Consider the following 25,293-nt stretch of genomic DNA (forward strand, 5'->3'; position numbering starts at 1 on the left):
CGCCACAAGGTTCCATTCTGTCACCAACTCTGTTCAACTTGGCGATGAAGGACCTCCCCGCAAAGCTCAACCTCGTTACAGGTTTACGCCATGCAATATACGCTGATGACATCACACTTTGGTGTGCCACCGGAAACCCAGGCGAACAGGAAGCCACACTTCAAACCGGCTTAGACATCGTCGACACCTACATACACCAGCTAGGCCTCACATGCTCCCCGGAAAAATCAGAGTACATCGTCGTACTGAATTCCTCTACGCGCAAAGCAGCTGCTGAACGCGCCCACATCACCTTGACTATGACCGGCGAACCTATCCCGCGCAGAAAATCCGTCCGCATCCTCGGATTTCTGTGGCAAGAGAATGGACGTAGTGCGGAGTGGCTACGGCGCATTCTCCATCAGGCAAGTCAGGTCATACACATGATGACACGCGTAAGCAAGCGCCACACAGGCCTGCGTGAACACGAACTCCGTAAAATTGCTGAGGCAGCAATCTACTCCCGAATCCTCTATGGCCTGCCATACGTTGCACTTACACGCACCCAGACCAAACGACTCGAGGCTTCTTTGCGAAGATGTCACCGCATTGAAATGGGTGTTCCCAGGTACGCCCGTAGCATCGATGTTGAACGCGCAACCCTGCACAACACCTTGGATGTGAAGGTCCAAGCACACCGGGAGTCTCAGCATCTCCGTCTGAGCACTTCGTCCCAAGGACGCGCCATCCTGCGAATGTTGGGACACGACACTTCACCACTTCCACCTCTTTCCATCGACCCTCCACCATGGATAACTATCCCTCGAATCGAAGTCCGACCGATACCCCGGAATATGCACTCCGAACGCAACGCAGGCAGGCGACAAGCGCGGGCGACCCATCTAACTGACCCAGCGCATGACACCTACTATGTTGACGCCGCCTTCTCGCCAACCGCATCCAAGACGGCAGTGATCGGCCCTCAGGGTGACATCACTCGTTGGCATAGCGGAGTACCGTCTCCAACCGACGCCGAGATCCTTGCCATATCGGAAGCCATTACTATTCCCCCTCACTCCACGCCAACCATAACCGTTCGCTCAGACAGCCAGGAAGCCCTTCGTTCTTTCGCAAACAACCTACTTCCCTGTCATATTGGGGCATCCCTCGCGCTACACATGCAACAACATCCCTCACTACACGTCCTCTTGGAGTGGGTGCCGGGCCATCAGGGGATACAGGGAAATGAGCGTGCTCATTCCCTCGCTCGCGAGTCTAAAATACCGAGCGCTCCTATTCCATGGCCTGACACCTATTGCGCCAGAATGCACCGCGCTGAACACCGCAAGCAAAGCCGCGCTAGGCTCCGCGAACTGCGCTCGTCTGCATGTACTCTTCCGGCCCCCGATGCCTCCTTCACCCGCCACGACGGTTCCCTAATTCGTCAGGCTCAAACTCTAACATTGGCGAATGACGCCATGCAACACATTATTGAACAACGCCGCGGCCACCCGGCATGCCCGGTGTGCGGCGGCTATCCCGACGTTCGCCACACGTACTGGACCTGCCCCCGTGCACAGTCCTCGCCTTACTATCTCCCCACCTCTTCCCTGAGCCCATCTATTCCTTACTGTTGGGAGAGCTGGACCACTCCGCCTGAACCCCACCGAGCCGCTTTTTGGTCGCTCCTTGTGCAACACATAAGGCACGTCCAGGGCGCCACCACACCCCCCGCTCCGGGTGCTACTACATGATCACACGGCACCGAAGCGGCGGACGGCACGGACGAAGAGCCGTTTCAAATAAAGTTTTATTCATTCATTCATTCCGAGGGGCTTTGGCAGAGAGAGGGGTCGCCCTCGCTGGCGAGGAGATGTGGAGGGGGAGGGGAGGGGGCACACTGGATCGCGGCAGTTCCTCCGCGGCCATGCGCGAAGACAGCTTCGTGGTGCTCCCACCCTGCCGGCGCTGTATAACACGTGGGGGGAACAACAATGTACGTACGCGTCCTTCCCGCGACGACGTACGCGGCGGGCGTGGAATCTGGGTGACCAGTGCGCTGTTGCTGCGGTCTCTCTACGCGTGTTGGGCTGCCAGCCAAGCGGAACCGGATCGAATTCCGCTCGCCGTTCGGTGAAAAGAAAGAAAGAACGCAAGCAAGTAGGAAAGAAAGATTCCCGAGGAGTTCTACCTGCGACGACATCGCTTCCGTGCACATAGCAGGAACGCTGTACAGGTCCCCGCAGCTTTTTGTAAATGTCGGCATGGCTCTTGTTGCTGTTTCGTTTGGATCGCGCTGCTTGTGTCTTTGTTTTCTTTTTCCAGTTATCTTAAAGCGATGCGATTTTTTTCTTGCGATAGCTTTATTTCTCTGAAGTTCGGTTCTGCCATTTTGCGACCGCACGAGAATCGTACATTCATCTTTGTTGCCGAGACGACATATTTATGCTCAGTGCTATTCTTCTACACGTACGAGCAGAAGGGAATGGCTATATGTGCATTTCCAATGAGATTAGCTAGCTAACTGCATCGATGTTCATCACACAGTCCCTGAAGGCTGCATATTATTGCATTTCCACCCTGACTTCGCATTAAAACTGCAGGGCATCGTTATCCCACGGCGAAACATTGTTTGCGTAGTACCGCGTACAAAGCAAACTCTTAAAACATTCTTTGAGAACTACCTGCCTTAATGAGACTTTATGAGCCCTTTGAGCGTGCCTGCATGTATGTGGACGTATGTGCCAGTTTTTATGTCCGAATGCGATCACTTTGTGATCGCATTCTGCGATCATGTGAAAGTTGGTCTATATCACAACTTTCACATCTGCCTGGAAGCAGCACGCCAAGCCACGAGCCAGCAAACAACTCCAGTTTTCACTGAAGACAGCTATTGTCTACGGGTAAGCCAACCACGGGAATCTCGCCGCTCGCGCGGCGCTTCTACACAATAAATCAGGATTCCTAATCTTGTGTGATCATTACGCGACACAGTAATGCGCTAGCTCTATTGCGTGTACAGAAAGCATCACTGCACCGGGTGTGGAGAGCCGCAGCTTGAAATCGGGCCGAGCTTAATGACCCGTGTAGCCTACAATAGATCCCAGGCATACAATGAAAGTATAAGAAGAACCAACGACAGCGGCCATATTGCGATGGCCAGACGAAACGAAAACAAAGCGCGCCGAGCAGACTGACGACACGAGTGGAAGACGTTTGACGGAGAGCGAAACAATAAGGTCGCAGCACTGTCTCAGTACATCCGTGCAGTGCAATTGAAACCGCCGCCTGGCTTCAGCCGATCGGGGAACCGAACGCAGACACACGTTTATTTGCTCCTCACGAGTAAGCAGACGACGCCGCAAAAGATAAGCAGACGATACCGTTGCAAAAAATAGCGAACTACGCTGTAGGAACCTCGTAAGTAATCTGTTCTGAAGAAAACAAAGTTTGAAGAAAATCAAGCGAATAAGAAATTCGCACGCTGCACGAACCTCCGCCCCCCCACCCCCCTTTTGACTGTCCTCAGGATCCCTTGTTACCAAAGGACCGCTGGTTGGTATACGCTGTACCAGAACCAGGGGTTCTGGTACAGGACTCCTGGTTCTGGTACAGAACCCAAGGCATCTGTACCAGGGGCACAGGTGCCGGATTCAGAAAGCTTTTCGTTCGTAAGAGCTGTTTGCCGTTGGCCCTCCATGATGTGTCCAAGGTCACAATTATTCGGTATCTGCGCTTGACAACAGCTCTAGCGTAAACACTTTTCTTTAGTAAATACTGGCCCGGAATAGTTTAGCTTTAGTGACCGCGCTTTCAGAAGCTCTGCTCAAAGGGGACACTTTTCTCAAACGGTTGTGCACGACATTTCGTTTTGTTTTATTTCCCAATAACTAATTATGTTGTCTCGGCAGCACAGCTTAAAAATAAAAGAGGGAAAAAAGTAGCTTCATTATTTCCGCATTAGAAGTCCGAGTTGGCGGCCCCGGAAGGCACAACCAGAATCGTCTGCAGACGCCGGCGAAACGCGGCACTATTTCCTACTGCGCACGACAACCTCGTTGCACCTCGTGTACAGCCTCCACGACGCTGAACAGCTTCAGTGAGACAGAGTGACCCGAGTCTAAAGACAGTAACGTTCCCTGAAGCTCCTTGTAGGCGCAACAGTATGTGTTCCGTAATAGCGGCTCTGCAGGGACGAACGCGGATAGGGGGCAGCGGCCTTCTACAAGTGTCCGCATTGTCTTCTGCGGTGCGTGTGTGTAACGTTCGTCGAACCGTCGCCGATGCGTATCGAGCTAAAAACAGCGCCGAACTGAAATTGCCCTAGCGGCCTCCTTTCACCGTTACGTTGCCACCCGATCGGCTCGGGCCTACAACGCCGAGGAAAAGGTTAAGCGGGGGGATTTCGACGCACGATGGACTGATTGGCCACGGGGAACAGTAGCCGGCAAAATGTGTTGTCTGCAAGACGAGACAGACGGCAGAAAGCATACTACGGACAGACGGTAGATACTTGCCTCTACTTCTCCGCGAATACTGAAAGGTAGCATGTATCGTTAAGTGTTAAACTACGCGCAGATGGTCAGGGAGAGTCACGGGAGACATAATCGAAGGAAATGCACCACATATTGTAGCCGTTGCATGCAGCAAAAGCCGATATTGGCAATAAATATTACCAATGTTATCGACTGGCCGCGTCGTGTGCTATCAAAATGATCAAGAATAACCGCATAGTCCGGAAGACATTGATTGTCCTAATAAATCGCGGAGAAAAAGCACCCTGCTTCAAGCTCATGGGCTTCGAATGTCTTCTATGCTGTAGGTCTCCCCAAGCTATGTTTCGAAAGTAGCAAAAAAAAAAAAGCAACGCATCTATAACTACTGCAACATACGTTATGGCTTGTACATGCTACACGTGGTAAAAGGTGAAATGCAGCCACATCGTACTGGCAGAGATGTGTGTAGCGAGAAATGAAAAGGTTGATTCCTTTGACGGGAACCGGCTACTCGAAAACGTTTAAGCCTACCACTGCAGTTTATACCTGTGACAAAACAAGTGAAGCAAACAGAAGAGCAGATGACAGAGGAGTCAACACAGTAAACACTATCCTCTACGCCTATATTAATGAAATTCGCAACATTTGTGTAAGCGGGCGTGCACTGAAAGCGCACCCACGCAACGACTTCAGTTTACGATAACCCACTCACTGCTTAAAAAATTACGCCTTATGCCATACTTCCGTCATCTGTTATCCCACCGCCAAAAATATTCATGCGCGAACTTTCGAAACGAAAGCGTGCGCAAACGGCTCGTGGCGTCACCTGCCACAGAAGACGAGGCGTATTATACATTCAGCCTCTCGTCCGCAGAATACGCGCGGTCTGCGACTAGCTGAGCGAATTTGACCCAAAATCGTGTGCCTCCCGCTTCCGCGGTATTACGTCACCGCGCACGGTAGGGAAGCCCGCGGTCGTGAATCGATGATGTCACATCTGGCAGAGCGGAAAGCCAAGGGGAAATCCCAAGCATAAGTCGAGCTGCGCATTCATATGCGGTGCGTGGCGAAGCTGCGACGGTTCTGACTTGACTGACCTTCACGCATCCTATAGGGGCGCTTGCATCGTCTGCTACATCGTCTGCTCAGCCGACTCTTGACATGTTCCTTTGTCGAAACATTGCCTCCAGCCTGAGGCTTCTATTATTCGGACACTCTTGATCACTTGTGCAGGTCGGTGTTCCGTCTTCTTTCCAAATTTAATAAATTTCGTTCCTGTCAGTGTAGTTCTAATCTCTTATCATTACACTGGCATACTCAGTCTTCCCTGCTGAATATAGGTTACAAGGCCCGCAAGCAAGCAAGCAAGCAAACAAACAAACAAACAAACAAACAAACAAACAAACAAACGCCACACTCGTTGCAAGCACATTAGTACCGAATTTCAGACGATAAGGGTACCGGAAGGGACGGGATTACGAAGTTCCGACCTCGATGGCGAGGTAAATAGTGCGGCTTCAAATACCGTCGGAAGCAGGCGTATGCAACAGAGGACCGGTCCGGACTCCGCAATCAAATACACCCGAAGGCTTACGCACAATAATGAATGGGCGAACTAACAATTACGTCGGCTCGTGCGCATAGAGGAGTCTCGAAAACGACCGCACGCGGGAATCTTGTTCGCGCTGATTCGTAAAAAAATAAAGAAAAAGCCTGTTAGAGAAATTAGGAGAACTGGGACACGAGCCTTTTCTAAAAGTACGCCTCCGGGCGCCTTGCGGCGAAAAATTCATCCAAGATCTCTAACCAGTGTGCCGCTAATACCGTGCAGCAATGTTCAAGCAATAGTGCGTGCGAAAATACGACCACTGTTCCGCACAACAAAGTAGTGTTGAATTTCAGCAACGTTTTCTGTGCTCGACGTTCATTCAGTTCTAACCGGTCACTGATGCCAAACCTACAGGCCTCGTAGGCATATTATCTGCTTCTTGCAAGAAAGTAGTGCTAAATTTCAGCACTCCTCTTTTGTGCTCGGCGTTCATTACAGGTCCAATTGGTCACTAATGCCAAATCTACAGAGCCCGCAGAGATATTCACTGTTACACCAAAGAAAGTAGTGCTGAATTTCATCAGTATTTCTTGTGCTCGGTGTTCATTACAGTTCCAACTGATCACTGATGCCAAATCTACAGTGCCCGCGGTGATATTCACTGTTTCGTACAAGAAAGTAGTGCTGGATTTCAGCAGTGTTTTTTTGTGCTCGGCATTCATTAGAGTTCCAACTGATCACATGTGAAATCGACAGAGCCAGCAGAGATATTCGCTGTTTCGCACAAGAAGGTAGCGCTGAATTGCAGCAGTGTTTCTTTTTTGTGCTCGGCATTCATTACACTTCCAACTGGTCACTGATGCCAAATCTGCAGAGCCCGCAGAGATATTCACAGTTTCACACAAGAAAGTAGTGCTGAATTTCAGGAGTTTTTTTGCGCTCGGCATTCATTACAGTTAAAATTGGTCACTGATGCCAAATCTGCAGAGCCCGCAGAGATATTCACAGTTTCACACAAGAAAGTAGTGCTGAATTTCAGCAGTTTTTTTGTGCTCGGCATTCATTACAGTTCCAACTGGTCACTGATGCCAAATCTGCAGATCCCGCAGAGGTATTCACTGTTTCACACAAGAAAGTAGTGCTGAATTTCAGCAGTTTTTTGTGTGCTCGGCATTCATTACAGTTACAACTGGTCACTGATGCCAAATCTGCAGATATTCACAGTTTCGCACAAGAAAGTAGTGCTGAATTTCAGCAGTTTTTTTGTGCTCGGCATTCATTACAGTTACAACTGGTCACTGATGCCAAATCTGCAGAGCCCGCAGAGATATTCAGTTTCACACAAGAAAGTAGTGCTGAATTTCAGCAGATTTTTGTGCTCGGCATTCATTACAGTTCCAACTGGTCACTGATGCCAAATCTGCAGAGCCTGCAGAGATATTCACAGTTTCGCACAAGAAAGTAGTGCTGAATTTCAGCAGTTTTTTGTGCTCGGCATTCATTACAGTTACAACTGGTCACTGATGCCAAATCTACAGAACCCGCAGAGGTATTCACTGTTTCACACAAGAAAGTAGTGCCGCATTTCAATAGTTTGTTGTGCTCGGCATTCATTACAGTTCCAACTGGTCACTGATGCCAAATCTGCAGAGCCCGCAGACATATTCACAGTTTCACACAAGAAAGTAGTGCTGAATTTCAGCAGTTTTTTGTGCTCGGCATTCATTACAGTTACAACTGGTCACTGATGCCAAATCCGCAGAGCCCGCAGAGGTATTCACTGTTTCGCACAAGAAAGTAGTGCTGAATTTCAGCAGTATTTTTGTGCTCGGCATTCATTACAGTTACAACTGGTCACTGATGCCAAATCTACAGAGCCCGCAGAGTGATTCACTGTTTCACACAGGAAAGTAGTGCTGAATTTCAGTTTTTTTGTGCTCGGCATTCATTACAGTTCCAACTGGTCACTGATGCCAAATCTGCAGAGCCCGCGGTGATATTCACTGTTTCGTACAAGAAAGTAGTGCTGGGTTTCAGCAGTGTTTTTTTGTGATCGGCATTCATTACAGTTACAACTGGTCACTGATGCCAAATCTACAGAGCCTGCGGTGATATTCACTGTTTCGTACAAGAAAGTAGTGCTGGGTTTCAGCAGTGTTTTTTTGTGCTCGGCATTCATTACAGTTCCAACTGGTCACTGATGCCAAATCTGCAGAGCCCGCAGAGATATCCACAGTTTCACACAAGAAAGTAGTGCTGAATTTCAGCAGTTTTTTTGTGCTCGGCATTCATTACAGTTACAACTGGTCACTGATGCCAAATCTACAGAGCCCGCGGTGATATTCTCTGTTTCTTACAAGAAAGTAGTGCTGGGTTTCAGCAGTGTTTTTTTGTGCTCGGCATTCATTACAGTTCAAACTGGTCACTGATGCCATATCTGCAGAGCCCGCAGAAATATTCACAGTTTCACAGAAGAAAGTAGTGCTGAATTTCAGCAGTTTTTTGTGCTCGGCATTCATTACAGTTCCAACTGATCACTGATGCCAGATCTACAGAGCCCGCGGTGATATTCACTGTTTCGTACAAGAAAGTAGTGCTGGATTTGAGCAGTGTCTTTTGTGCTCGGCATTCATTACAGTTACAACTGGTCACTGATGCCAAATCTGCAGAGGCCGCAGAGATATCCACAGTTTCACACAAGAAAGTTGTACTGAATTTCAGCAGTTTTTTTGTGCTCGGCATTCATTACAGTTACAACTGGTCACTGATGCCAAATCTACAGAGCCCGCAGAGGTATTCACTGTTTCGCACAAGACAGTAGTGCTGAATTTCTGCAGTTTTTTTGTGCTCGGCATTCATTACAGTTCCAACTGATCACTGATGCCAAATCTACAGAGCCCGCGGTGATATTCACTGTTTCGTACAAGAAAGTAGTGCTGGATATGAGCAGTGTTTTTTGTGCTCGGCATTCATTACAGTTCCAACTGATCACATGCGAAATCGACAGAGCCAGCAGAGATATTCGCTGTTTCGCACAAGACGGTAGTGCTGAATTGCAGCAGTGTTTCTTTTTGTGCTCGGCATTCATTATAGTTCCAACTGGTCACTGATGCCAAATCTGCAGAGCCCGCAGAGATATTCACAGTTTCACACAAGAAAGTAGTGCTGAATTTCAGCAGTTTTTTTGTGCTCGGCATTCATTACAGTTACAACTGGTCACTGATGCCAAATCTACAGAGCCCGCGGTGATATTCTCTGTTTCGTACAAGAAAGTAGTGCTGGGTTTCAGCAGTGTTTTTTTGTGCTCGGCATTCATTACAGTTCAAACTGGTCACTGATGCCATATCTGCAGAGCCCGCAGAAATATTCACAGTTTCACACAAGAAAGTAGTGCTGAATTTCAGCAGTTTCTTGTGCTCGGCATTCATTACAGTTCCAACTGATCACTGATGCCAGATCTACAGCGCCCGCGGTGATATTCACTGTTTTGTACAAGAAAGTAGTGCTGGATTTGAGCAGTGTTTTTTGTGCTCGGCATTCATTACAGTTCCAACTGATCACTGATGCCAAATCTACAGAGCCCGCGGTGATATTCACTGTTTCGTACAAGAAAGTAGTGCTGGATTTGAGCAGTGTTTTTTTGTGCTCGGCATTCATTACAGTTACAACTGGTCACTGATGCCAAATCTGCAGAGGCCGCAGAGATATCCACAGTTTCACACAAGAAAGTTGTGCTGAATTTCAGCAGTTTTTTTGTGCTCGGCATTCATTACAGTTACAACTGGTCACTGATGCCAAATCTACAGAGCCCGCAGAGGTATTCACTGTTTCGCACAAGACAGTAGTGCTGAATTTCTGCAGTTTTTTTGTGCTCGGCATTCATTACAGTTCCAACTGATCACTGATGCCAAATCTACAGAGCCCGCGGTGATATTCACTGTTTCGTACAAGAAAGTAGTGCTGGATATGAGCAGTGTTTTTTGTGCTCGGCATTCATTACAGTTCCAACTGATCACATGCGAAATCGACAGAGCCAGCAGAGATATTCGCTGTTTCGCACAAGACGGTACTGCTGAATTGCAGCAGTGTTTCTTTTTGTGCTCGGCATTCATTATAGTTCCAACTGGTCACTGATGCCAAATCTGCAGAGCCCGCAGAGATATTCACAGTTTCACACAAGAAAGTAGTGCTGAATTTCAGCAGTTTTTTGTGCTCGGCATTCATTACAGTTAAAACTGGTCACTGATGCCAAATCTACAGAGCCCGCAGAGGTATTCACTGTTTCGCACAAGAAAGTAGTGCTGAATTTCAGCAGTTTCTTTGTGCTCGGCATTCATTACAGTTACAACTGGTCACTGATGCCAAATCTACAGAGCCCGCAGAGGTATTCACTGTTTCGCACAAGAAAGTAGTGCTGAATTTCAGTTTTCGTGCTCGACGTTCATTACAGTTCCAGCCGGTCAGTAATGCCAAATTTATAGAGCGTGCAGAAATGGTCACTGTTTTGCATAAGAAGTAGTGCCGAATTTCAGCAATATTTTTTATGCTTGACGTTCATCACAGTTCCAACCGGTCAGTGGTGCCCAATGTATAGGGCGTGCGGAGATGTTTGTTGTTTCGCATAAGAAATTAGTGCCGAATACCGGGAGTGCTTCGCTCTTGATGTTAGCTGCAGCTCCAACTAGCCAGTGATGCTTTGTAACTGTATAAATCTAATCCTTCAAACACAAACGAAGGTCATTTTAAAATGATAGCATTGTAGGCGCACTGCACCCACCTTGTAGGTATCCGTTGTCTGATGTAAAATATGGGGCGAGGGAAGAATGCGAGAAATCGGCACGTGACGCCCGCGCCAGACTTCTCGACGAGCGACTTCATGAGAGAACCATGCGTGTGATCGTCGCATATTGGTTAGAGCATTGGGCTGGAAGACAGGTTAGATCCCATTATCGGTCACATTACATATATGTAGTATAACATTGCTTCTATAGCATTATAGGCGGGCCTCACGCAATTTGGAAGTATCTAACAGTTGACTCGAGGCGTGTTGAGCGTACTCGAGCATGTCACAGTCTGTACGAAATAACAAGTCTATAAGGAATACTAAGTGTAGATGTATTACTTTCAGGATGAATGTGTGCGAGGTTGCCCGTGGCGCACGCAACTGTCAAGACGTCACAATTATCCCAATTTTAATTGGGTATGCTATACCGTGCCTAGAGAGTTAGCGGTGCTAACGTCTGGGCAAGTCCTTTTTCCCTTCCTTTTCTGCATCCGTACAACTACTTCCTGCAACTTTCCGTCCATGTGCGGAAGTGTCATGCTATGTCTTGTAGCTGATCGTCTACTCCACGTTTATGAATGGGGAACGACAGCACTAAGTATCCCTATGGACGAGGATTAAGCAATGAATCCGCTCTAACTTTCTGTTGTTTCGCTCAATGTTATGACATGTATGACGCATAGCACATTTTTTAACATTTGTGCAGAATAAAAGAAAAAGAAAGCGGAGATTGAATGGAATCAAATTTAACTTCACGCGGCCTGAGCAGTCACGTGCTTGCTATTATTTAAAGCCGACATCATTTTAAGTAGACGCGAGCGCTCAATAAATGATTTGAATTCATTAGAATAGAATTGTACGCCGCACACGTTGCAACATCGTCTGCTCAAAATTAATGTCAGGAAGCGGATACACAATAAACGTGCATACACGCGGAGGAACACTGTGTCGTCACACGCCTGTGCCAGCTGTATGGCTCACACAATAATGCGCACGTTTGGTTATAGAACGTGAGTCGCGAACTTCACGTTAGAGTGCAGCAGACGGCTGTCGTTACTGGAAGAAATGGACTGATTTAAACGCCACTGGAATTTCACAGCGCTCGTCTTGCAGCACTGTCCGTTCCTTAATTTCGGGAGCAGACGACAGACATCCCCGCGTAGGCTGCGGATGAACGCAGTGTGCCGTCACAGGTCTTGCCTCTTAGACGGTATACCCGATGTGCACGAGATGCTTGGCTTGCACGACGATGCACGCATTTGGTTAGAGCGTGAGCGCGCGTATCGCGTGTCGTGCGGCCGTCGTTTCCGCTTTCCCGCGAAAAACCAAAGCCGGATTCACGGCGCGGTCGCGGTGTAGCCTTTAGGAAGCGGCAATTACGCTCCGCCACTTGTCATTAGGGCCACTCAATGCGCGCGCGCGTGCCCTGTTTCCTAAAGCTCCCGGTTGCCGCAAGAAGGCCGCAGGGCACGGAAAGACGCGCGATTAGGCTTCGGCTTTGTTAGGCCTAAAGAATGAAAGAAAATTAGGAATGACTTGTGTGCTTCTTCTTCGTTAGGCTTACAGAACGAAAGAGGAAAAGAAAACACAAATATGGCACGTACGTCTGCTCGGGAAGGATGCAGAAGTCAAAACAACGAACGAGGTATATACGGCTTTTTCTTTTTTTTTTTTGCGAAGGGCGTCGTTCATGCTAGCAAAGCGGATGTTTGTATGTACGGCAGTGCTCGTATAGTTGTAACGCCGCCTAGACGTCAACGCCGGGAATCACGAAAAGCGTCTCTTCGAAAATATCTCGCACAATTGGAGCTCCGACTGGGCAAAGAATCGGTACACGCTTTCCTGCGGTGGTTATCCGTCAGCAAAGAACAGCTCCGCACAAAGAAGCAAACAAGGCTGTTAAGGAAACGGGAACGTGCCTTGGCGACGAGTAATAGACGCGACCCATATGATCGCGCCGCTGGGAACAGAAACACGGTTATTAGAAGAACCAGGTTTCGGAAGGTGTTGTGTAGAACAAAGAAGTCATAAAGAAGTATTTGGTTGTGCTACAGCTTCAGAATTGGAATTTCGCGAAGCCGGGACATGTAGTAGTATATAGTTCCGTCCAATCTGGGTCGCCTAAACATCGGTAAGCCGACTGTCCTAATGCTGGATTCATATTTATTTAAGGTCCCGCCGCACTGGGCGAGATATTCTTAGAACGATGCGAACTTGAAGGGCTGCTGCAGGTAGCAGGTGAACTATAGAGCTGTCAATTTATTAATAACCTAACGTCTAGCTTTCTTCCTTTCAATCCGGCACTTGTAACTAAGCCCTTAACGAATACAACTCCGCCTTTGGAATCACGGTCCCAAGATTGAGGCTAGCCTTACTGACAAAGAGCTGATTAAAAACATCCCGGCAGAAACAACCTTCGGTTGATATCTTCGTTAGCGATAGCTTGCACATCAGGAGCGACGCGCTGGAGGTTACAGTGACAAATATGCCCAGCAGCCACCGGGGTAGACCATGCACTGAAATCAGTACTTTCCTTCAGCCTTAAAACGTGTTCAAGCGCAATATACAATGGGCTTTACCTTGTAGAAACGGACCACAGAGGCACAGTATACGATGAGTTACACGCAGCGAATTTCGGAGAACTTGTCTCGTCATTTCTTTCTTCGTCCTCAGACGGAAGATTCGAATGTTACGAAAAACGGTTTCCAGTCGAACGCTTCCACAACGTACGCCGCTACAACGAACGCCTCGCGTAGCTGTGCCGCCACTGCCTTTCTCAGAAGTCACCTGTATAGGTGCGCTCTGCGGTAGCGCCTAATGGCAACACTATAGTGCCGCACTTGCGAGAGAGCGAGAGAGAGAGAGAGAGAGAGAGAGGGACCGGAAAGGAGGGGAAGTTAACCAGACGCACGTCCGGTTTGCTACATTGCACTAGGGGAAGAGGTATGGGGATGAAGAGGGAGAGAGGAGATAGAGCACCGTTTCGCGCACTTCATTGTTCCGATCTCCTATATACTGCGCGGCTCCACGATTTGCTCAACTCGTATGCGCTGCTCGTCGTAGCGCCTAGCTCAGCGGATGCGACAGCTGACGAGAGCCTCACACATGATGTCACGACGTGATGATGACGCCATAAGTGTTGAACGACAATGCCTTCGAAAGCCAGCTGGGCCGAAATCCGAGTAAGCAACACTGATGAAGATCTTGAAACCGAACCGAGGATTTCTACGGCAACGGTGACGATAGCGGCGTTCAACGATATGCATCTTTGAATTGCGTAGTTTTTGCGTTTCGCTGCGAATCATGCATTTGAACACGGCGCTGTAAATGGTTGTCTGAAGCTGCGCACAAACTGTGCACACAAAACTGCACAAAACTGCGCACAAACTGTGCACAAAAATATTAGCGACTCATATCAGCAATTCCCTCTTGAATTCACGGTAAATAAAGGTTTCCTTTTGTTGAATGCGCTTAGCCCGCTCTATAGCTTGAGCGGTGCGATGGGCGACCTTTTACAACGAAGTGACCAGTATACCGAATAATTTTTGAGGTCCCGAGCACTCTGTTTTAAAGGCGTTTAACTGTGTTTTGCGAAGCGGGGAAATCGTTTAAAGCCAGAGGCGTGAAGTTTAGCAAGTCCACGCAATGTCCACGGGCGTTACATAGGACGTTGTAAGATTCCCACCATGTTGGCATTTTCAGCCAATCGGAGGGAGCATAGCCACAAAACAACAGCCGAAGAGGTGGCAGATTCGACAATGTTGCCGAATTTGACAGCGTTCATAATAGCACCCAATCATTCCCGCGCTGACCAAACCGGCATGCTGAAAACTCACGTGTGGACACTCGCGCAGAGAGTAGTAACATTTTATTGGAACCGCACATACATACATACATACATACATACATACATACATACATACATACATACATACATACATACATACATACATACATACATACATACACACACACACACACGTGTGTGTGTGTGTGCGTGTTGTAAAGGTAAGGGTTCTTTCGGGTGTGCCTCGAGGCCGACCTCGATTGGGCGATGCATATTGCTCACCGCTCGTCGCGCCAATGGTGCATCGCGTAATGCGAAAGACCACGTGACGCGATCCCGGGAGGGGGTCGGTGATGAGGGATACACCACTGCCGAGCTCAATCGAGGTCAGCTCCCCCACGAGTGTAGTGGGCGTGGGGGCCAATTTCGGATCGGCTTTTAGTCCGAGCGCGCAATATGACGTCTCCATTACGGCTGGTGTGTGCAGGCGCGACGCTCCGGCCCGTGTGTTCTTTCAGCGGGTGGGTCGACCCGGTTAGCGATTACGCGTGCGGCTCTGCGGACGGATCTTGCTTGTTTGTTTCTTTCTTTACTTTAAACTTTTGTTATCTTGTTTTCGCCCGAGTTCCGTCTGACGTGTTCCATGCAAAAGGCCGCAGAGTTGCTCGCGGTGTAGGGTTGCTTGAAATTGATATGGTTGGCCGCGCCGAAACGGCGTTAGGCCCTCCCGCGACCAGTTATGGCAGAGGGGCTGTGATTACTGGTAATTAAGCTAACGCAATTACCTACAGAGGGCACACGTGTAACTGCTGGTGCAGAGGGCTGCTTGAATTCAGGCCCCAACACACGTCTTACAGCAAACGCACATACTACACACCACACATTATGTCTTAAGGCAAGTCTTGATCGCAAAAAGAAAACTGCTGGCTGCTGACAGGTATAACACATGCACACGCACACATTCGTACATACATACATACATACATACATACATACATACATACATACATACATACATACATACATACATACACATGTGTATGTACGTGCGCATGCATACATACACAGATACATACATACCGCATGCACACATACATTAAGCTGCCCTTCATCTTACCAAATGATTAGATAACTTAGATACGTGGCGTTTTGGGCTAGTTGATGGCTGTTTCTATGGTGCTTGGGTAACAACGCAAAGGCAGTATACAGGACAAAGTAATACGCGGCCAAGAATTGCCTGTAAACGATCGAACAATTTCAATTTCTTAATAAGAAAACAAACAAGACACGGACAAGCACGGGGGAAGCAACGGGACAGGCGCTGAACACGCAACTCGGTAACTTTATCGGAAGCAAAACACAAGCACAATAAAGTCACTTGAATTCTGTGGAAGCGATACAAAAACGTGAACGAGCGTGATGCCATTTTCGGGCTCGTGCTCACGCGAGCCGGACGTCAAACATAGGCGCGCATAGATCAAGTCCATTCTTCAAAGCGATGTCAGGGAAGTTAACTTTTTTTTTTGTCCGATGACACCACTGTTACTTATAATGAAGCTACACCGACTGGCTCAAATGACAGTTATGTTATACGATGTCTCATTTGCCTACTATTGTCTTATTTGTGACATTGCGATTTGTCCTAGTTATTATATGGACTGGTGGGTGCAACCTATACGGCGAATCGCACTGATCGTTTGGCAGATTAATACGAGCTCGCCAATCGACTTATCTGATTACGCGATTTAGGGCACGCACTTTTGCAGAAAAAGCGAGACCTGTGATTCTCCAAGGCAATTTAATTCTAATCGAAACGTTTACCTGGGGCGATCGTGCGAAAGGTTACCCGCTAATGAAATTGAGACTAAAATTGTCGTCATCATCATCATCATGGTCACCGACTAACTTCGCTGCACGACAAATCCCTCTGCCAGACCATCTCCAGTTATCTCTTTCCTACGACAGCCCACTTCACTATCATCATCACTATGTGTAAAGAGACCCTAAAGATAAACACTGGATCGGTTCCCACCGACAAAGCATTCTTTCAAAATTCCATTTTGCCTAATTTCGCTGCGAGGGGTTCATTATTAGAAGAGAAACCGAAGGTCAAAGTTCCAAATTTCTTTGAATCATCGCTCCGAAACACGAGAGCCTCTACGTCAGTATGACGTCATGAATTTCGAAGTGTTGGTTACCGCAATATAAACTTTGTGACTTTAGTAGCAGCTCTCGAAGCTTGCTAAATTAAGCCTCATGGTTTTCTTTTTCTTAGAGCACAATGTATCGCGTAGTCAATCCTTAACGATAAGAAATTACGTGGGCCCGAGCAAACACCGTCTACGTTTAAACACCGTCTATATGTGACGTCACGGTGGCCTGGTGTGGGAGCTTCTAGGCGGCATCCCCACTTGTACTTCGCTTTTTTTTTTCTTTGTGCCTCTTTTCTGGCTTACCAGGCCTCCGCTAGCGGTAAGAGCGGAATTGTAGCAGGGTGATTTACTGACGCAGCTTTGAATAACATCTTCAGCGTTAATCTCCCTTTAATGTTCTGCAGCCTACGCGTATGCGGCATAAACACCGGCGACGCTCGCGCAAATTAATGTAGAAATATTCGTGGCGATTTAGCCATAAATTCAGGAGAAATGCGATAGAATTACGTCAGACCTCTTTGAGGTCTCGCATCCCAATGATTTAAACTGCGTTCACCACATTGCAAAGCCTTGTTCAAGGGCTCACTCGACACACAGCCTACCCTTTCGAAGAGCAGTGTATATATATATATATATATATATATATATATATATATATATATATATATATATATATATATATATATATAGAGAGAGAGAGAGAGAGAGAGAGAGAGAGAGAGAGACGCTCTTCTAAGCTCTCCCATTCCCCGTCTACTTCTACAACGTAAACGGCTTCCCACACCTCACACACGTACACACTTTTCCCCCTTCGACGCTCTAATGCTAACGCAATAAAAAGAAAAAAAAAGGAATGGGTGGGGGGGGGGAGACGAATAACGATTTCGCAATAGGCGTGCAAGGCAAACACCGCAAGAAGGTTGCTTACTAACTGCTCGTTACTCAGAACTCTCAATACTGCAACAACGAGATCCGGTAAGAAAAACGAAAAGGAGAAGAACGAAGAAAAAAATGACAGCTTGGATGATTGAAGACATCAGCGACGGAGCGATCAACGACGGCGTAATGATATGACAGGCCGTGTTTTAGGGAGCTCGTTAAGGAACGCCAGGTGGTCAAAATTAATCTGCGGCCCTTCAATGAGGCGTCTCTCCTAGCGTTAGCGTTGCCTCAGGGCGTTAAACCCCCACGAATCAATCAGGAAAGCTGAGAAGCAATGAAACCTGTGTCACGCTGGAACTCACCAAAAGCGAGTCAATTTCCATATAATGTACGCATGACGTAATAGCTGTTGTACATAGTGCCCATAGGGTGTGTTCCGATTATGTTCTGCATCGTAGGGCAATCTACGATGACAGCTAAGGAGACGGCTCGGGACCGAACCAGTGGAACGTATAATTCAGAGACGCGAATTTGCCAGACATACCACTCAAGTTTACAACACGGTGAGTTAGGTCAGCAACCAGAGAGCGTCCTGCTTCGAGCCACGTTAAGCTGGTTTGAAGAATGACGCATCTTGAACCATTTGGAAGGCGTCTCTACGACGTGACTCCATGTCGCGCGGACAAAAAAAAAAAAAAAGAAAGGAGCTAAGAAAAGCACATATTATCCCTGTACTTTGACGTTTTGCGTGAGCGAAGCTATGAAGAACACAACGCCTGTTACATTAGGCGCATGAGAAAACGCATCTGCATTTTCCTGCGAGAAGACGACCCGCACGCCGAGTTTCCGAGCCGCCAACCGCCATACTGTTGGGACAGGAAAGCAGCCTACATCGTTTTTGACTTCGGTGCTGTCATCGTGAACCGGTCTCTTTTGCCGGCTCCGTCAGAATTGGAACGAGACTTCCGATGGCCGCTGTCCACTTCGATGTTTATTTAGGGGAGTATTTAGGGGAGTATCGGAACACAGCTAGAGAGAGCACAAGGCAAATGAAAGGTAGCGAGGTTAACAAGGACTGAGCCTGGTTGGCTACCCTGCTCCTGGGGAACTGAAGATGGGAGGGAAAGAGTAAGGCGAGTAGGTCAAGACGTTCGCGTGTTCGGTTGGACGACTAATCAAGCAAAAGTTTATTTCCAGGTTATATCCCGATGACAGGTAGACACGTGCAAACAAAAGAGAGAGAGAGAGAGAGAAGTTTAATGATACGAAATGCCGAGAGGTCGGCCTCAGGTATATTCCTCTAGCCAGCTACTCGGCATTGGGGGAAGGGGAAGAGGGAAAGAAAGAGGGAAGAAAGAGGTGCATGATGGGTGACGATGACGGTAGAAGGAAGATGTAGAACATGAGAATGTTTACGTGCAAATAGAGAAGAAGCGATCAACAGAAACCGAACCAAACAAGTTTCTGTCTCGAGTCAACGCTTTTTCACGGGCACTTATCTTAGTCAGGGCAGAAACTGGTACCTGACAGTTGTCGCCCTGACGAAGATACGCCACTGTGTCGGGAACGTTGACTCCAGGCGGACTTACATTTCTTGGCCGCTTTCAATTGCCCATGATATGATATGTAGCCTAACGCCTCTACAACAAATGCCTATACAACCGAACGACCTGCGTAACAATGAATTCCGTACGTCGCGGCTGAATTAATATATTTCATGTGTTTTCCGAGTCACTCTACATTGCAGACCATTACAACGAATGAATTTATGCACCACCAACGGTTCTGTATAACGAATGGTTTTGGAGGTTCCAAGCAATGCATTGTACAGGCATACGACTGTTCCCACAATATACCGACAAAATGGGGTAAAAAACGAAAATGCGTAAATGAGGAGTGCAAAAAAGAAACGAAAAACAAAAATACGAAAGGTTGTCAGACACGTACCTTAAACCGTTCTTGAACCGGAGAATTCACAACTGTGTGTACGAGGTCCATTACAAAGAACGAGCAAGCATTTGTAGACGGAAACGCAATCTCCGACGACTATCGGTAAATCACCCCTTTCTCCGTCTCTCTGTCACGCGGAAAATACTGTGTTCCCATGTCAGCGGGAAACCCAACTCTTTTGTTTTTCAGCAGGTATACAAGGAAACATTTCCTGGACAAATTCTAGGCTTTTCCTAAGATTCAAGCCACCCCACGCCTTTCATTATCCGACATATGTTCATGGTACACATGGGGCGTCTGACTGTAGAAATGTAACCAACATAACATAACCACTTCACACACGCACACACACACACACACACACACACACACACACACACACACACACACACACACACACACACACACACATCTATCATATATATATATATATATATATATATATATATATATATATATATATATATATATATATATATATATATATGCACCCACACGCCGCACTTCTGCTAATCTGTACATCTGACTATGTAGCCTTCCCAGAAAAGTTTCCGCATGATTTCATCTCCGCAGTGAAAGTGCAGCAGCAAAGTGAACGGATTAAGAGGCAAGGTTCATTGACCCTGATCTATGCGCGTAATCCGACCCCGTCTTAAAAACGACAGCGGTGAAGTTCAAGTAATGGCCGGAATAAGCATTAGCGTTGGATCCGCGTAACAGGTCCCTCATATTGCTTGTCTTTGGAAAAAGACATCGCGTCTGGTTTTCCGCTCCCCGCATTAAAGCTTACATTAAGACGTTGAATCTCGTATCTATAGGTAGACAAGACAAAAATATATCGTACAAAAAAAATGAAGTCAGTGGAAAGGAATGCGTTTTTCATTTTTCAATTCCCGAAGGCTGATGCAAAATTCTAAATAACCAGTTTCCCTTATGCTAGACATGAAGAGGTGAAACAAACATGCGCGATGCTGTAGCAAGTGACGTAACTTTGGCACTAGACGTGAAGTTGGCCACAAATCTTTACGGGACACTGTTGTGACGAAAAATATGAATTTCTGCTCTGCTAAAGGGGGAGTGACGATTCTAATTTAACGAGTCACCCTGCATGCAGCAAAAGCTACTACAGATTGAAAACATGAATACAACGCTACGTGCTCAGACTTCGCGTGAATTAATCATTTCCGTAAATCCTGCGTCTGGTTAACTTTTGCAGTCGACCGTGCCTAATAAAGAAAAGTTCTCTAGTGAGTTCATTAAGTCCCATGTTTGTCGAGAAGTGTGTTGCAGCGTTAAAATCTGAGATGGTTTCAAGGCAACAAATCATTTTGAATGATTCGAATGAATGGCATTAAAACAAGATCGTTTAATGCCGAATCAAACCGCTTGAGAGTGCCGCCACATGCATACCTACATCGTTTCACACGGTGTGCGCATTTAACTGCTTCAGGAAGCACAAGAAAAACGAGTGTCTACATACATCGAAAACACACAAGAAAACAGACTTTTACGTTCCTTTGATCGTTCATACAAGGCGTAAATTGAGGACGTCCACTTCAGGTGTGGGCAATGGTAGAGTACAATGCGAGAAATGAGGCAGGCAGCGAAATACTGCCGTCACAAGACTAAAAGGGGGTAAGGACGGCGATACCTACTTACCGCTCACGCGGTTGCGGTTGAGAGCGCAGCGAACCGACGTCCGATGCTTCCAGTGATTGATCAGGTCCCCAGTCGACGCTTGAGCACGCGGGGAAAAAAATTATGCCAAGAAGAAAATAACTCGGCTTCCCACAGCACCAAAACAATCCAAACGTCTACGTAGCACAGGGCTTCAGTATGGGAAGCGAAGATGGAAAACGGCGCAGACGAAACTGACGTCTGCTAGCAGAAGACACCGACAGCTACGAGCAGACGAAACCGACGTGGACCGCAGGCGAAAGTGGCAGAGATCGACGGCAGTGCGGTGGCAGACAGAACGCGCGAACAAATACACACAAGAAAGCTGGCAGGCTTTCCGGACGACGGAACAACAACCACTGCGTGTGTCCCGTGTGTGTGGGCTTCCGACGTTGCAGTTTTGGGCAACGTCTGCAGACGCTGTGGGCGTCGTGAAGAACTGATAGAAAGCGAAAAGTAAGCGCGCTCACTGCTGACTGGTGAACACTTGACTGTCCGCAAGCGCTACGTCAGCGTTTCAACACCGACGAAAAAAGTTCTACCCGGTGCAAACGAAACAAACGGGGCTTCAAATATAACACCGGCCACACACTGTTTCGACACTCAAGCACCACTACACGCCGTCTGCGTCCGGGTTTGAGTTTGACACCTCAAAGTGTCACGACAATCAGAAGAGCCGACGCAGGTGAGTTGAAGCTTCGACGGAGTTAAGAACACACGTTTGTCACAACAGGCGGTCGCCGCAGACGGTGGTGAAATGTTTCGCTGATGGCAAATGCTGTAACGGGTACTCGTCCATCGCCGCGTCAGGCCATGCTTGGTGGTGGCCAACTTATAGAAGCATCACAGATCGGCGTTAAACTAAACGCCACGGTGTAGCCGATCGACCTTGGCAGCCGTAGAAATCCCTCGACTGCGGTGTCATGCAGGCACACTTGAGGCGACGAGTACGACGGTGCTAGCTTGAACGAACGCAGCGGACATATCCTCCGCCACCTCTGGAGCGCGGACAGTCTGACAGCCCGGCGAGATCTGCCCGGCAGCACCTTCTTCCTCGCGTTGGGAAGCGCTCTCTCGCGTCGACGCCGACGACCGGCGCGGTTGGGTCCGCTGTCGCGTTTGCCTAGCGCAGCCCGTGTGGGCCGCTGCTCCCGCGTCTTTCCGTCCGGACGGAGAAAGGGCGGCGACGGCGAAGGAAAGAGCTGCCCCGAAGCACCCACTCCTTTCCGACTGGAAACTGGGAGAGCTTCGGCGGCGGCAAGCGACGGCGTTTGGCGAGAGGCGCGAACACACCCTCCCAACCTGCTCGTCGCCTCTCTCCCGCGAGCGCGTGCCCGCATGTGTGTGGCTTCGTCAACCTTTTTTCTTGTGGTTTCGTCCGTTTAGTCCTTTCCTTGTTTTTACATATTTTCGCGACGCTTCACCTTCTCTTGCGCGTCGCTCGGGGTCGTCTGCGACGCAAGAATTGTGTCTCGATATTCGCCCTCCTCTGCTCGCTGCTTTTGCCCTGCCTGCTGTACGCCTTTCTTCTCTTCACCTTATACGGGGTAGCACCCTGGAGCACCGTACCGGCCTCATTTGGTTAGGGAGGAGCGATTTCGTGATTTCACAGTGCTGCACAGTATAGTGTAGCAGCAGCTGAGGTGGTCAGCTTCTATAGAAAACAAGCGGACGCCGCATGCAGACTTGCTCAACGATTTCCAGACCAGCAGAGCACACTTGAAGGCTAGTTATTGCCTATCTGAAAGATACATTCTCATTGCACTGTGGCTGACTCCTAGTCAAAGGGGCCAGGAGTTTGTCTGTAGAGTTTCGCGATGAACCAGCAGCTTAGTTCGCATGCACATTGCCTGCTCCTCCGCTGTGAGAGGGCGGTCAATGCAGAGCAACGCAGTTTTGATTACCGCTGGCTGCGGCGTGCAAACCGTTGATGTCGTTGGTAAGCTGGCCATTGGCGCGTGGCGACTTTAAGGATGGCAGGACAACACGTGAGTCTGCAAAGATAGACCCAAAAGCAGACCGCGGCAGCTTTAAGATGTAAGTGAAAGCTGTTCGCAGTGCAGCTAACTCCACGGCAGTGGTTAAAGTCATGTGACTAAACTTCGGGGAAGTAGTCATACCTGGGGGTACTCTAAGTTTCCACTTAGTGGACATACCCATTTAGTCTGTTACTGAAATGTTGGTTGGCTGGAGGCGCCTGCCTCCTCCTGATGCGTACCCCAGCCCAGCCAATCAGAACTTCAGAAGGAGACGAAATACACATGCACCCCCCCCCCCCCGCTTCTCCCCCCGTTAATGGAACCAGCCAATCAGAACTTCAGAAGAAGACGAAATAGACATACCCCCCCCCCTCCGCCTTCTCCCCCCGTTAATGGAATCCACGAAGTTATAGCTGATGAATCGGTTGTCACAGAGCCGTCAGTGTAGATGTGACGACATTGCTCGTAGCAGCATGAGAAGGGTTGTAGCACATTTAAAGTACTTTAGTGCTGGCAGGGAGGTTCTTGTTCAGATTTTTATGCCTTGCATGGTTGTATTGATAGAACCGGCCGAGAACTAAGGAGGCGGTAAAGGCGCAGAAGGTCTCCGGTAGTGAGGCAGGATCAAGTCGATTATACTTTGGAAAGCTGTGTGTCGGCATGAGGACGTTCGGAGATTCTGGTAATATATCGCACACGAGCTCTATTAAATTCATGCGTTTGTAGGATTGGCAGCGAGAGGCGCCTGCTTTCTGCCAGTAGGATTATTGTTGAGGTGTCCTTCGGAGGGCCAAGACATATCCTTAACGTTCTCGCTTCCTTTCCGTTCAAGATATTCATGTTTGTTCTGGAGTTGCCATGCAGGACAGGAAGGCTGTATTGAAAGAGGCCACCGCAGAACACTGTATGTATTCTAAGGATGGACTCAACAGAATGTTGAGTCCATCCTTAGAATACATACATCTCATCGAATACATAATCTCATCGCCTGGTCAGCAGCTAGACTGACTGGACCGCCTGGCTTAGGGCCGGGGACGTCGACCGACAACTTGTATGGTGGACTGGGCGGAGAAGGCCAAGCAGACCCAGGGCCTTACTTGAGCCCGATCCCTCCGCCACCTCCCCCCTTCCCCCTCCCCTTTTCAAAAAAGTTTATCGCCACCACCACCACCACCACCACTCAACAGAGCACCCGACAGCATTGCTGGAAAGCATGCCGACGATATGAGCGAAAGATGCAAGCTTCACCTTTAGACGTCGTACGCGTGGCGACCGTCTCCGCTGTCTGTCAAAGGTCACGCCCGCGAACGTGTGAGTAGCAATGCGTGAAGGAGCTAAAACAACCGCATCGAATGCGTAAGATGATAATGGTTTTAAAAAAAGTTAGATTCTATGGTTTCCCGTGCCAGAAACCACAATATGATAACGAGGTACGCCGTAGTGGGCGACTCCGGATTAACTTCGACCACCTGGGGTTTTTCAACGTGCACCCGATGCGTGGCACTCGGAGGTTTTTTTCTGCATTTCGAGCCCACCGAAAGGCGGCCGCCGCGGCCGGGATTAGATCCCGCGCCTTCACGCTTAGCAGTGCAACGCCATATTTCCACTTCCCCACCACGGCGTGTAATGAGTGTGCGCTATTGAGCGACAAGTCTGTGCTTAGAAGCGCTTGCAAAACTGGGCAGCAGGCGTGTTCGAACTGAGCTTGCATCACGCCCGAATTGCCTGCCTTCACGTGACGTGTAGCGTCCCCGACATTGCACGGTTCTAGCCAGCGCGTCAGGCAGCGCTCCTTCGTATCACTCCAATCTCACTCTCTCTCTCTCTCTCTCTACACCACAGTCTTTCTTCTGTTTTAAGTTATTTATGTATTTCGTCGCTCTTGCCTCACTTTTGGTACTTGTGCGGCTTGACTTGACTCGACTCGCGACGCGCGCTTGTTTTGCGCCGGCGCAGCTTTCTCGGGGTCACGTCGCTTTCGCGTGCGCCCGTCTCCCGTGCGCTGCGGAGAAGTGCGTCACCCCGACACTCGCTCCTGCGCGCTCTGCTCCAGAAACC

The 25,293-nt window shown here is 48.5% G+C and overlaps 1 protein-coding gene across 1 annotated transcript in view; it reads right to left on the reverse strand.

Annotated features, from left to right (window-relative positions):
* The window catches only part of LOC142557430 (uncharacterized), a 156,728-nt gene extending 134,239 nt beyond the window's left edge, over positions 1–22,489 (reverse strand). The window contains exon 1 of the mRNA XM_075669272.1: positions 21,239–22,489. The gene's annotated coding sequence lies outside the window, so the exon portion shown is untranslated. The remainder of the gene's footprint in view (positions 1–21,238) is intronic.
* Between the last annotated feature and the right edge of the window lie 2,804 nt (positions 22,490–25,293).

The sequence above is a fragment of the Dermacentor variabilis genome, chromosome 9 (genome assembly GCF_050947875.1).
Source record: "Dermacentor variabilis isolate Ectoservices chromosome 9, ASM5094787v1, whole genome shotgun sequence".
Taxonomy (NCBI): domain Eukaryota; kingdom Metazoa; phylum Arthropoda; class Arachnida; order Ixodida; family Ixodidae; genus Dermacentor; species Dermacentor variabilis.